Here is a 14379-nt window from a genome sequence, read left to right as displayed (position 1 = left end):
AATGAGCTTATAATGCATTATAAGGGGTGTTACCGAAAATACAAAAGGTTGTTAATTACCATGAAATGCTGTTTCCTAAAACAAAAACACATCTGGATTTATACGAGCTGGATTGATTTTAAGTTTTACTTTTACTTTATGGTTGATGGTTGTCAGATACTGTAAGTGTTATTGAGATTCTAGTACATTATATTTTTATATTCCTGCTGATGTATGTATCTTACATACAGTACATACAACCATATCCTAATAAAATGAAACATCCCTATTCTGAACACAGACGTAACTATTCGCTAACAAAGTGGATCAATAGCAGCAGCAACACAGGATAATAATTTCTTTGGACAACATGCAAGCTCTGGGCATAAACCTTGGAGCTGGACTCTTAGTTTGTGACTGTAGACTAGCTACAGGTTTCAGAAGGCCTTGGGACCAATATGAGTTCAATATACACTAGTATGCTCAATCATGTCCTGCAGTTGTACATGATCATGGATGATATATGTCCAGGCGTGTTAGGTGATGATGAGTTGTTAGTGTGTGTGTGTGTGTGCACGTGTGTCTGTGCGTGTGCGCTTGTGTGTGCGCCTCGGTAAAATCGAGACACACCTGGCCCGTGAAGTGATCCTGACATGATGAATAATGGAGAGCACCGCGTGGGGCAAAGAGGATAAGTTATCTCGGCAAGGCAACCTTTTTCACAGGGTTTTCTCATGTGGGCCAAATGATTCCCGTGGGGACAGTAATTTTTCATGAGCAGAGCATGTCGGCGGCCCTGCCCCAGGAGGAGCGCTCCTGGCCAGGCAGAGCTCCATGTGGCCCCAGCCTCCTCCTCAAGCACATCCACACACCTGACAGTCGGCCAGTCCAGTCTAGTGTACCCAGGGGTCTCGCCGTGGCTCGCTGCCACGGGTCAAATGAATTGTCTCTCTCAAAACTCAAGGAAGCTTTTGTGAAACTGAAGGCCAGGAAAGCGGATTAATAAAAGATGCAGAGGAACGGAGGAAACTGGAGAGGTTGATGACAACGTGGAGGAAAAGGAGCCAAAACTGAAAAGTAAAAGCAAGTTTGATACCAACAGAGACGTCAAGCCAAACGGGGAGAAGAGCCCAGAGGAGTGATTTGAGAGTCAGAGGAGGCACCAGAGGAAGGGAGAGAAAAAAAGGGGGAAAGCCACAATAAGGTAAAAGAGAAGAAAAAAAGAAGACAAAGAAAGAAAGCAGGTGATGAAGAGGGGGATGAAGAGCAGAACAATAATGACACCACCAAAACCAAACCCAAGAAGAAGAAATCCAAAGAAGAGGACATGACTGATGGAGAAGTTAAAGAAGAGAAGAGGAGAGGAGGAGATTGGGTCCAAAGACAAGAAGTCCAAAAATGGAGGGAAGAAGAAGCCTCAGGATGAGGAGTCCCTCTTGGAAGATCAGGAGGGAGAAGAAGACAAAAAACATGAAGAAGCAGAAGAAGGGATCAGCTGAAAGAAAGAAAAGACCAAGGCCAAGCAGATGGACTATGCTGCCACGATGAGCTAATGATCTACCAAACGAACTCATCCTATCAAATAGGTCCACAGACGATGCAATCTCAACCACACTGCACACTGCCCTAACCCATCTGGACAAGAGGAATACCTATGTGAGAATGCTGTTCATCGACTACAGCTCAGCATTTAACACCATAGTACCCTCCAAACTCATCATCAAGCTCGAGACCCTGGGTCTCGACCCCGCCCTGTGCAACTGGGTACTGGACTTCCTGATGGGCCACCCCCAGGTGGTAAGGGTAGGTAACAACATCTCCACCCCGCTGATCCTCAACACTGGGGCCCCACAAGGGTGCGTTCTGAGCCCTCTCCTGTACTCCCTGTTCACCCACGACTGCGTGGCCACGCAGGCCTCCAACTCAATCATCAAGTTTGCGGACGACACAACAGTGGTAGGCTTGATTACAAACAACGACGAGACGGCCTACAGGGAGGAGGTGAGGGCCCTCGGAGTGTGGTGTCAAGAAAATAACCTCACACTCAACGTCAACAAAACTAAGGAGATGATTGTGGACTTCAGGAAACAGCAGAGGGAACACCCCCCTATCCACATCGATGGAACAGTAGTGGAGAGGGTAGTAAGTTTTAAGTTCCTCGGCGTACACATCACAGACAAACTGAATTGGTACACCCACACAGACAGCATCGTGAAGAAGGCGCAGCAGCGCCTCTTCAACCTCAGGAGGCTGAAGAAATTTGTCTTGTCACCAAAAGCACTCACACACTTCTGCAGATGCACAATCGAGAGCATCCTGTCGGGCTGTATCACCGCCTGGTACGGCAACAGCTCCGCCCACAACCGTAAGGCTCTCCAGAGGGTAGTGAGGTCCGCACAACGCATCACCGGGGGCAAACTACCTGCCCTCCAGGACACCTACACCACCCGATGTCACAGGAAGGCCATAAAGATCATCAAGGACAACAACCACCCGAGCCACTGCCTGTTCACCCCGCTATCATCCAGAAGGCGAGGTCAGTACAGGTGCTTCAAAGCTGGGACCGAGAGACTGAAAAACAGCTTCTATCTCAAGGCCATCAGACTGTTAAACAGCCACCACTAACATTGAGTGGCTGCTGCCAACACACTGACTCAACTCCAGCCACTTTAATAATGGGAATTGATGTAAAATATATCACTAGCCACTTTAAACAATGCTCCTTAATATAATGTTTACATACACTACATTATTAATCTCATATGTCTACGTATATACTGTACTCTATATCATCTACTGCATCTTTATGTAATACATGTATCACTAGCCACTTTAAACTATGCCACTTTGTTTACATACTCATCTCATATGTATATACTGTACTCGATACCATCTACTGCATCTTGCCTATGCCGTTCTGTACCATCACTCATTCACATATCTTTATGTACATATTCTTTATCCCTTTACACTTGTGTGTATAAGGTAGTAGTTTTGGAATTGTTAGTTAGATTACTCGTTGGTTATTACTGCATTGTCGGAACTAGAAGCACAAGCATTTCGCTACACTCGCATTAACATCTGCTACCATGTGTATGTGACAAATAAAATTTGATTTGATGTGGCTATGAGGTTAAGTACCACAGCCGGGGCATGACAGTATCTCTACCTAGTTCAGGTAAGTCTGTAAGGTACTCTAGTTCTAAGCTGCTGCCTACAGTCACTGGCCACTTTAATAAATGGATCACCAGTCACTTTATACAATAATGCCACTTTGATAAGGTTTACGTATATATTACATTACTCATATCACATGTATATACTGTATTTTATACCATCTATTGCACCTCGCCTATGCCGCTCGGCCATCATCCAGCCATATACTTACAGTGCCTTGCGAAAGTATTCGGCCCCTTGAACTTTGCGACCTTTTGCCACATTTCAGGCTTCAAACATAAAGATATAAAACTGAACGACATTTATTGGATATTTCAAACTTTTTTAACAAATCAAAAACTGAAAAATTGGGCGTGCAAAATTATTCAGCCCCTTTACTTTCAGTGCAGCAAACTCTCTCCAGAAGTTCAGTGAGGATCTCTGAATGATCCAATGTTGACCTAAATGACTAATGAGGATAAATACAATCCACCTGTGTGTAATCAAGTCTCCGTATAAATGCACCTGCACTGTGATAGTCTCAGAGGTCCGTTAAAAGCGCAGAGAGCATCATGAAGAACAAGGAACACACCAGGCAGGTCCGAGATACTGTTGTGAAGAAGTTTAAAGCCGGATTTGGATACAAAACGATTTCCCAAGCTTTAAACATCCCAAGGAGCACTGTGCAAGCGATAATATTGAAATGGAAGGTGTATCAGACCACTGCAAATCTACCAAGACCTGGCCGTCCCTCTAAACTTTCAGCTCATACAAGGAGAAGACTGATCAGAGATGCAGCCAAGAGGCCCATGATCACTCTGGATGAACTGCAGAGATCTACAGCTGAGGTGGGAGACTCTGTCCATAGGACAACAATCAGTCGTATATTGCACAAATCCTTTATGGCCTTTATGGAAGAGTGGCAAGAAGAAAGTCATTTCTTAAAGATATCCATAAAAAGTGTTGTGTAAAGTTTGCCACAAGCCACCTGGGAGACACACCAAACATGTGGAAGAAGGTGCTCTGGTCAGATGAAACCAAAATTGAACTTTTTGGCAACAATGCAAAACGTTATGTTTGGCGTAAAAGCAACACAGCTCATCACCCTGAACACACCATCCCCACTGTCAAACATGGTGGTGGCAGCATCATGGTTTGGGCCTGCTTTTCTTCAGGAAGATGGTTAAAATTGATGGGAAGATGGATGGAGCCAAATACAGGACCATTCTGGAAGAAAACCTGATGGAGTCTGCAAAAGACCTGAGACTGGGACGGAGATTTGTCTTCCAACAAGACAATGATCCAAAACATAAAGCAAAATCTACAATGGAATGGTTCAAAAATAAACATATCCAGGTGTTAGAATGGCCAAGTCAAAGTCCAGACCTGAATCCAATCGAGAATCTGTGGAAAGAACTGAAAACTGCTGTTCACAAATGCTCTCCATCCAACCTCACTGAGCTTGAGCTGTTTTGCAAGGAGGAATGGGAAAAAAATTCAGTCTCTCGATGTGCAAAACTGATAGAGACATACCCCAAGCGACTTACAGCTGTAATCGCAGCAAAAGGTGGCGCTACAAAGTATTAACTTAACGGGGCTGAATAATTTTGCACGCCCAATTTTTCAGTTTTTGATTTGTTAAAAAAGTTTGGAATATCCAATAAATGTCGTTCCACTTCATGATTGTGTCCCACTTGTTGTTGATTCTTCACAAAAAAATACAGTTTTATATCTTTATGTTTGAAGCCTGAAATGTGGCAAAAGGTCGCAAAGTTCAAGGGGGCCGAATACTTTCCCAAGGCACTGTATATATACAAAAGTATGTGGACACCCCTTCAAATTTGTGGATTCGGCTATTTCTGCCACAAATTGAGCACACAACCAAGCAATCTCCACAGACAAACATTGGCAGTAGAATGGCCTTACTGAAGAGCTCAGTGACTTTTAACGTAGCACCGTCATAGGATGCCACCTTGCCAACAAGTCGGTTGTGAAATTTTTGCCCTGCTAGAGCTGCTCCGGTTAACTGTAAGTGCTCTTATTGTGAAGTGAAAGCGTCTAGGGGCAACAACAGCTCAGCCGCAAAGTGATAGGCCACACAAGCGCTGAAGCGCGTAGCGTGTAAAAATCATCTTCCCTCGGTTGCAACACTCAATAGCAAGTTCCAAATTACCTCTGCAAGCAACGTCAGCACAAGAACTGTTCGTCGGGAGCTTCATGAAATGGGTTTCCATTGCCGAGCAGTTGCACACAAGCCTAAGATCACCATGCGCAATGCCAAGCCTCAGCTGGAGTGGAGTAAAGCTCTCCGCCATTGGACTCTTGAGCAGCGGAAACATATTCTATGGAGTGATGAATCATGCTTCACCATCCGACGGATGAATCACGCTTCAGTCCGACGGATGAATCTGGGTTTCGAGGATGCCAGGAAAATGCTACCTACCCCAATGCATAGTGCCAACTGTACAGTTTGGTGGAGGAGGAATAATGGCCTGGGGCTGTTTTTCATGGTTCAGGCTAGGCCCCTTAGTTTCAGTGAAAGGAAATGTTAACGTTACAGCATACAATGACATTCTTATCGATTCTGTGCTTCCAACTTTGTGGCAACAGTTTGGGGAAGGCCCTTTCCTGTTTCAGCAGGACAATGCCCCCGTGCGCAAAGCGAGTTCCATACAGAAATTGTTTGTCGAGATCGGTGTGGAAGAACTTGATTGGCCTGCACAGAGCCATGACCTCAACCCCATCAAACACCTTTAGGATGAATTGGAACGCCGACTACGAGCCAAATCTAATCACTGAACATCATGCTCTTGTGGCTGAATGGAAGCAAGTCCCTGCAGCAATGTTCCTACATCTCGTGGAAAGCCTTCCCAAAAGAGGGGAGGCTGTTATAGCAGCAGATATAGCCTTTATATGTCCTAATATGGAATGATCAATTAACATTTGCATCATGACACATGTGGTCATGGTTTTGAACAGGTCTGCGGGATTGGAGCAATCAAGGCAGAGCGAAATGCAACATTTTGGAATTCTAATGGAATTGTGGAGATAACTGCTCAAATGACATGAATTCCAAAGTTTGCATTGGGGTTGATTTGTTTTGTCAAGGTCAGTGTGCCATTTATTTTGAAGGTTAATTTTAGACACAGACAGGGCGAACTTGTTGGACAGTAATTTAGTGGCGGAAATGTTATTGATGCATTTTGCCCCTTTAATTAGGGAGGGCAGCCTTGCACTTGTCACATAGATTTGAATATTGACCATAATTGCCAAAAGGGGAGCATTGAGAGATATGTGTGTCAATTACAATGGCAGGTATATTCTCCATTGTTGGAGTCTATCGTATCTGATTCACCACAGCTGGCTGTGGAAGACCTGCCACAGAGACACTAGCCATCTGTGTCACTGTCAGAGGAGGGGGTAGACTCGTGCCAAAACCCCAGACTGGCTCTGGTCAGGTGTCCGATTCTACCACCCTGTGACAGAGACAACATATTAGGCCTCTATGCAAAGCACACTGAATCAGATACTGAATAGGATTGTCTTTCAGGTAACACCTTATTTTATCGTTCTTATGACATTTATATGCAGTGGCATAAATATGACATAAGACTTGTTGTTAGGTGTCATGTACAATACATTCAGGTCCACTCTTGCCTAAGAAAGTGTTATATTTAAGAGGGGACAACAGCATATTGGGATTCTGCCACTCTACCAATCTGGCATGAGACCATCATTGTGCCACACAGTAAGCTGATCTATCACAAGCTCTAATTTACCAGATCTGTCTTTATCCTTATTTATCTTGCAGTCTGTCTCTCCCTTTTGCTCATAGTATCTATCTCTTCTCACGTTACGGAAGCCGAACGGCATTTGAAAAAAACAAGACAGACGTGTTACAGATCAAATCACACAATGTGAGGCCATCGAAGAAGCTGAGGTACGGTATGACAATGGCATCATGGTGGCAGAAACCCCTAGTTTAATTCAATGTACACTACATTATAATCATTTCAGCATACTCACTGTACTGCAGTCTCAGACTGAGCTTATTGGGGATTTCCTCGGAAGTGTTAAGCACCATCTGCTCTTTGGGGGTTGTGATGGTGATGGTGCTAGAGATGGGATTTGGGTCACATCTCAGTCCTAAAAAGTGAACATACATAGATTATGTCTGAGTGACTGCAACACACTGGGTGTTGGTAATAGCCTAGATCTATCTTTTGAGGAGTGAATATACATTTTTAAAAACATCTGCATTGCTGCAGGTCATCTGAAAATCTGAAAAGTGCAAAATACAAGCGGTTTTATCTAGACCATCATCATTATCCAGTTCAATGTGTTTTGAAATTAGCTTACTGTAGATGAATGTGCCAGGGCTAATTGTCAATTAACCATCACCTAAATTAATAGGCCTAGAATTTCTGATAACGTAGGGTAGTTTATTTAATCTCTAAATTGCTAATTTGGGTAACATTTTATCTCTGCAAAATTGCATAGCTACTCAATAATAAGGCCTAGGCTACTGACAACGTTGTAGAAGGACTGGTCTTGTGTTTTTTCATGATGTGACTGAAGTCTGTGAGAGGCATTTTGCCGCGGATTTCTTTACACCTCTAAAAAAAATCGCTGCATGAACAAAAAGTTTAAAGATCATTCAAACGAGTGGCGTTTGGTAACGCAAAGCGGCTTCTGCAAAACTGTCCAGGAGTCAAGTTTGGCCTCTTCTTCCCAGCCGAGCGCAGGATCACACTACCAAGCTGAGCTCTTCACAAGTTCAACGACCCGACCTCTGCAATTGACTTCATCAACAAGAACTTGAAGGAAACTACTCCCCCAGACTGACTGCAGCAACGAGATTGATATTTAGCCTTTCTGCAGTGCAGTGGTAAGATAGGTAAGGTCCGACACATGTAGCCTCCTGTTTTTTTTATTTGCATTATACATACATTTTCCTCATTGTTCACTGAAATAGTAAGCCTCGATTCATATAATATATAAATAATAGTATTTATTTTGTCATTGTTTTGTTTTGTTATTTTTTCTTTTATGTCAGGTTCGGTCTTCTGCTTACATTTAAAAGGCTATACTAATTTCCTTTTTTCCCAAAGTATGACTCAACAACCTAATTTTGTAGGGCAGTAGACAGGGAGTAAGTACACTTACTTATTCTATTTTTTTTCTTTTATTTTAAGGGGTGGATCAGCTTTAATATTGCGAAAAATTGTTGCTTCTATCAATGTAATGTAAACTCACCCCATTCCGCACAAATGTGCGCAACCGCAACATTCAAACAAGGCGACAAAGAAAACGAATGGGACTGTAGCGACTGTGTTGACGTCAAAATTGGGGGTGTGAACTAGGTTTCTATTCAAGCCTTAATCGACATGGTAATGGCTCTATTAGTATTGGAGAAAAGTTTAAAAAACTGACCCTCCGTTATATCTTGACATGTCATGTCGTAACGTACAGCACGCATAAAGCAACTATTTCTGTCTTACAATCTCTCTCCACCAGGTGTAGCACTTCTATCATCCCTTAAAAACAATGGACAGTGACGGGGGTAAGGGGGATACCAAGTCATTTTTTTCGTCATCATTGCACGCGATCATCATTCTCAAAGCCGCTGTTTACTTCTAAGAACACTTTAGCACCGCCCTAAAAACCCGATTCAAATTCGACACCAACCTTCAAATAGGTATGTAATGACACATATAAACTCTTTATAGTGTTTTATTTACATTTTAGAGGCGATAAGTAGATAAGTTGGACAGATCGAGTGAAAAAAAGCAATTTTCTAACACAACATTCTCCTTCTCCCTATCACGCATTAGTTTCGCTTCCCCACCCGCCATTTTTAAAAAGACCCGACGGGGCTCATTGCCTGCTTGAATTATGCAGAAACGGGCAGCATTTAGGTCATGTAATTGATTCGGTTGGAAAGGGGAGATATTGTGCTTTACAATGGTATTGACATTACAGTTGATCTGGAAGCATTACGTTTTTGGGGCACTAAAATAAGGGCAATGTACGAGTTTACGTGAGTATACGTTAATTGTCTGCATAATTTCCAATCGCCAATATATTTTGGGGGTAAATATATATATATACAGTATATCACAAAAGTGAGTACACCCCTCACATTTTTGAAAATATTTGAGTATATTTTTCCATGTGACAACACTGAAGAAAGGACACTTTGCTACAACGTAAAGTAGTGAGTGTACAGCTTGTATAACAGTGTACATTTGCTGGGTCCTCAAAATAACTCAACACACAACCATTAATGTCTAAACCGCTGGCAACAAAAGTGAGTACACCCCTAAGTGAAAATGTCCAAATTGGGACCAATTAGCCATTTTCCCTCCCCGGTGTCATGTGACTCATTACTGTTACAAGGTCTCAGGTGTGAATGGGGAGCAGGTGTGTTAAATTTGGTGTCATCGCTCTCACACTCCCTCATACTGATTGGCCACTGGAAGTTCAACATGGCACCTCATGGCAAAGAACTCTCTGAGGATCTGAAAAAAAGAATTGTTGCTCTACATAAAGATGGCCTGGGCTATAAGAATTTTGCCAAGACCCTGAAACTGAGCTGCAGCACGGTGGCCAAGACCATACAGCGGTTTAACTGGACAGGTTCCACTCAGAACAGGCCTCGCCATGGTCCACCAAAGAAGTTCAGTGCACGTGCTCAGCGTCATATCCAGAGGTTGTCTTTGGGAAATAGACGTATGAGTGCTGCCAGCATTGCTGCAGAGGTTGAAGGGGTGGGGGTTCAGCCTGTCAGTGCTCAGACCATATACCGTACACTGCATCAAATTGGTCTGCATGGCTGTCGTCCCAGAAGAAACTCTCTTCTAAAGATGATACACAAGAAAGCCCGCAAACAGTTTGCTGAAGACAAGCAGACTAAGGACATGGATTAATGACCGGATGAGAGCTGGGACCACAGTCTCAAATAAAACCATTAGTAACGCAAGGTCCCCCTGCTCAAGCCAGCGCATGTCAAGGCCCATCTGAAATTTGCCAATGACCATCTGGATGATCCAGAGGAGGAATGGGAGAAGGCCACTCGCTGTGTTTGGAGGAAGAAGAAGGATGAGTACAACCCCAAGAACACCATCCCAACCGTGAAGCATGGAGGTGGAAACATCATTTGGAGATGCTTTTCTGCAAAGGGGACAGGACGACTGCACCGTATTGAGGGGAGGATGGATGGGGCCATGTATCGCGAGATCTTGGCCAACAACCTCCTTCCCTCAGTAAGAGCATTGAAGATGGGTCGTGGCTGGGTCTTCCAGCATGACAACGAGACGAAACACACAGCCAGGGCAACTAAGGAGTGGCTCCGTAAGAAGCATCTCAAGGTCCTGGAGTGGCCTAGCCAGTCTCCAGACCTGAACCCAATAGAAAATCTTTGGAGGAAGCTGAAAGTCCGTATTGCCCAGCGACAGCCCCGAAACCTGAAGGATCTGGAGAAGGTCTGTATGGAGGAGTGGGCCAAAATCCCTGCTGCAGTGTGTGCAAACCTGGTCAAGAACTACAGGAAACATATGATCTCTGTAATTGCAAACAAAGGTTTCTGTACCAAATATTAAGTTCTGCTTTTCTGATGTATCAAATATTTATGTCATGCAAATGAATTACTTAAAAATCATACAATGTGATTTTCTGGATTTTTGTTTTAGATTCCGTCTCTCATAGTTTAAGTGTACCTATGATAAAAATTACAGACCTCTACATGCTTTGTAAGTAGGAAACCCTGCAAAATCGGCAGTGTATCAAATACTTGTTCTCCCCACTGTGTGTATATATATATATATATATATATATATATATATATATATATATATATATAGAGAGATATAGATATAGATATAGATAGATAGATAGATAGATATACCCATATATGTAAACATTCATACATATACACAGTTGAAGTCGGAAGTTTTGTCCTTAAGCCATTTTACCACAACTCTGGAAGTATGCTTGGGGTCATTGTCCATTTGGAAGACCCATTTGCGACCAAGCTTTAACTTCCTGATTGATGTCTTGAGATGTTGCTTCAATATATCCACGTAATTTTCCATCCTCAAATTTTATTTTATGAAGTGCACCAGTCCCTCGTGCAGCAAAGCACCCCCACAACATGATGCTGCCACCCCGTGCTTCACGGTTGGGATGGTGTTCTTCGGCTTGCAAGCCTCCCCCTTTTTCCTCCAAACATGGTCATTATGTCAAACAGTTCTATTTTTGTTTCAGCAGACAAAATCAAATCAAATCAAATGTATTTATCTCGCCCTTCGTACATCAGCTGATATCTCAAAGTGCTGTACAGAAACCTAGCCTAAAACCCCAAACAGCAAGCAATGCAGGTGTTGAACTCCCTAGAAAGGCCAAAACCTAGGAAGAAACCTAGAGAGGAACCAGGCTATGAGGGGTGGCCAGTCCTCTTCTGGCTGTGCCAGGTGGAGATTGTAGCTAGTAGTTGCAAGATTTTTTGGAATTGTTTTGGTGTTTCTTTTAACAGTTATGTGTAGGTGTCAGAGTATCAGAAGGCCAAATTGTGAAATGACAAGCTGTTACCATCAATAGCTGACTGCCACTGTGCCCCCAGGATTGAACATGACAACACAGGTGGCTTGAATGCCAGCTGGTTCCTGGACTGGGTCGTGGTCACCGACATGAACCATCCGCACCTGAGGTTCTACTTTTAACCGGAAACAACTGTTTGAGCTGAGAGGAGGGGGACAGCCTGTATGTCAGAGATCTGCTGGGCAGCCTCAACCCCATGGATGTTCCCAAATGTAGGTCAATCTGGAAAGCACACCTTTACACACAGTACAGGATACACATCCACACTACATAGAATATAGAAGGTGACACTGCATGAGGCCCATGGTTCAAAAACACTCAAACCAATTACACTGAACATGCATACAGTTTAAGCTGCAAAGTATAGGGCAACTGAAACCCAGATTTGCGTAATTTAGGAGCTACATAGCCAACTTGATTTGTAGTTAATGCACGCTTCATGTTCTTAAAGGTAAGTTACTCTGCCTACTGTTACTTGTGGGTAAGGTACCTCATGGAGCCTAATCATCTGGTAAGCCTTATATTCCTCTTGTTACCATGTGACCTTCATCTTACATCTCATTATCAGACAGAGAGAGGAGGATGCAGGGTGCATGTGTCTTGTGGCCAAATGTGACCACCGTAGTAGACACAGATCATGCCTCCTCTCGCGCCTACTTTTCAAGTATATTGAAGACTGGAGGAGTGGTTAAAGTAGACCCATTATTCCGAACCAGACAGCTGTCACGGGACCAGACACACCCTGACAGGCACACTTACACACACCTATTGTCAACCTAATAATATTTCACCTATTAATATTTCACCTGGAAACTGGCTTATTGGGATTAGAGGAACTCTGCCTTATGTCTATTGCGAGAAAAGGGGAGGAGACACACACAAACTCGCACAAGGCACGAGACTAGACAGGAATTAAAGAGAGGTTAGAGGTCACGGTAGAATTTAAGATTCAGTGACAATGATTGATTGCATAGCATGAAAAGTACCATGATGGCTGTGTCAATGTGAAATATCATGAACAGACCATGAATATATATATTTTTACCTTTATTTAACCAGGCAAGTCAGTTAAGAACAAATTCTTATTTTCAATGACGGCCTAGGAACATTTCAGGGGCAAAATGACAGATTTGCACCTTGTCAGCACGGGGGCTTGAACTTGCAACCTTCCGGTTACTAGTCCAACACTCTAACCACTAGGCTACCCTGCCGCCCCTTTCTATGCTGTTTGATATTTTGTGAATGTACAGTGAATGTATAAATACAGTAATTGTGTTCACCCCTGACGAGAAGGGCAGTGGGTCAGATGGTGACCCACTTCCTGAATATCTTTGGAGATCATGGTGACACAGGTGAAATAAGACAATCTTTGTGTTTTACATCTCAAGTGTTAGTTGTTCTCTGAGTCAGCTGCGAGAATACAAGCACTGCACTGTAGCTATTCTTTCTGTCATTAGTTGTTTGATTTTATTCTATATTGTTTCATTTAGTATCATCAAAGAGGAGAGGTGGCTAGCTAGTGACAAAGATAACTTTTTGCTGAGAAGTATTTTGGTCTGTAATAAATCCCTTTAGTAGGGAAAAAATATTTGATTGGCTGGGCCTGGCTCCCATCCATGGCTGCACCCCTGCCCAGTCATGTGAAATCCATAGATTAGGGCCTAATGAATTCATTTCAATTGACTGATTTCCTTATATGAACTTAAATTGTTGCATATTGCGTTTATATTTTTGTTCAGTATAAAAGGGGACGTGTGAACACTTGCTATTTCTTTCAACATGGATCAGGATAGACAGCAAGGGAGAGGAAAAAAATCAAAGACCTTGTGGACAAGGGGCCCGTCAGAGAGGTGGTCATGGGCCCCATCAAAAAGGTAAAAGAGGCTGGCAGAGGCCTTATCATGGCAGAGGCCCTTAAAATGAGTTCACCCCAACCTGGAAAGATCAACTGTCAGTTCAATTATGGGAACATTTTGCCAGGAAAACCGGTAAGTCTGCAGGATATGCACTATATTTAAAATGTCTTGCTCAAGGGCACATCGACAGAGCCTTGTCGGCTCAGGTTACTGGCCCAACCCTCTAACCACTAGACTACCTAACTCCCCTCTATCCTATACCATTACATTTTCATTAAATTACATATTGGAATGGATGTAAACTCACAAAGTTTACATCCATTACAATACAGTATGATATATTGACAGTATACTCTGTTCTACCCTCAGAATTGACAGAAGACCCCATGGTGGTGGCCGTGGCAGTGTGTGGCATCCATCAGCCTACGAACAATCACCTGCCTTTTGAAGAGGCACCAGGTATTTATGAAAAACATTTACCTGGTGCCTTTTGAAACAACGACCAGGTGAAAAAACTGCGGGCCGAGTACGTTCAGGTGTAGTACTATATACTGTATTACTGTTACTATTTGATGCGCATGCTACTTCACAATATCATATTGGAACTATACTGTAAAAATAACTAACCAACATATATTTTTAGAAGGTGATGGTGCTTGATGCTGCTGTGACCCATCACAAGTATATCTTTGTTGATGATGTCCTATTGCCTGGACAACATGGGGAAAACATCTCCATGTGCTCAGCTATCTCTGAAGATGGTGTGGTAGGCCATTACTAGGATCCTACT

General features: G+C 43.1%; 1 pseudogene; it reads left to right on the top strand.

Annotated features, from left to right (window-relative positions):
• The first annotated feature begins 763 nt into the window (after positions 1 to 763).
• Positions 764 to 1609, top strand: LOC149970454 (uncharacterized; annotated as a pseudogene).
• The last annotated feature ends 12770 nt before the right edge of the window (positions 1610 to 14379 follow it).

This window comes from Oncorhynchus mykiss, chromosome 29, assembly GCF_057628025.1.
Source record: "Oncorhynchus mykiss isolate SJ-2025 chromosome 29, ASM5762802v1, whole genome shotgun sequence".
NCBI classification, from domain to species: domain Eukaryota; kingdom Metazoa; phylum Chordata; class Actinopteri; order Salmoniformes; family Salmonidae; genus Oncorhynchus; species Oncorhynchus mykiss.
This window is presented reverse-complemented; position numbering and strand designations above follow the sequence as displayed.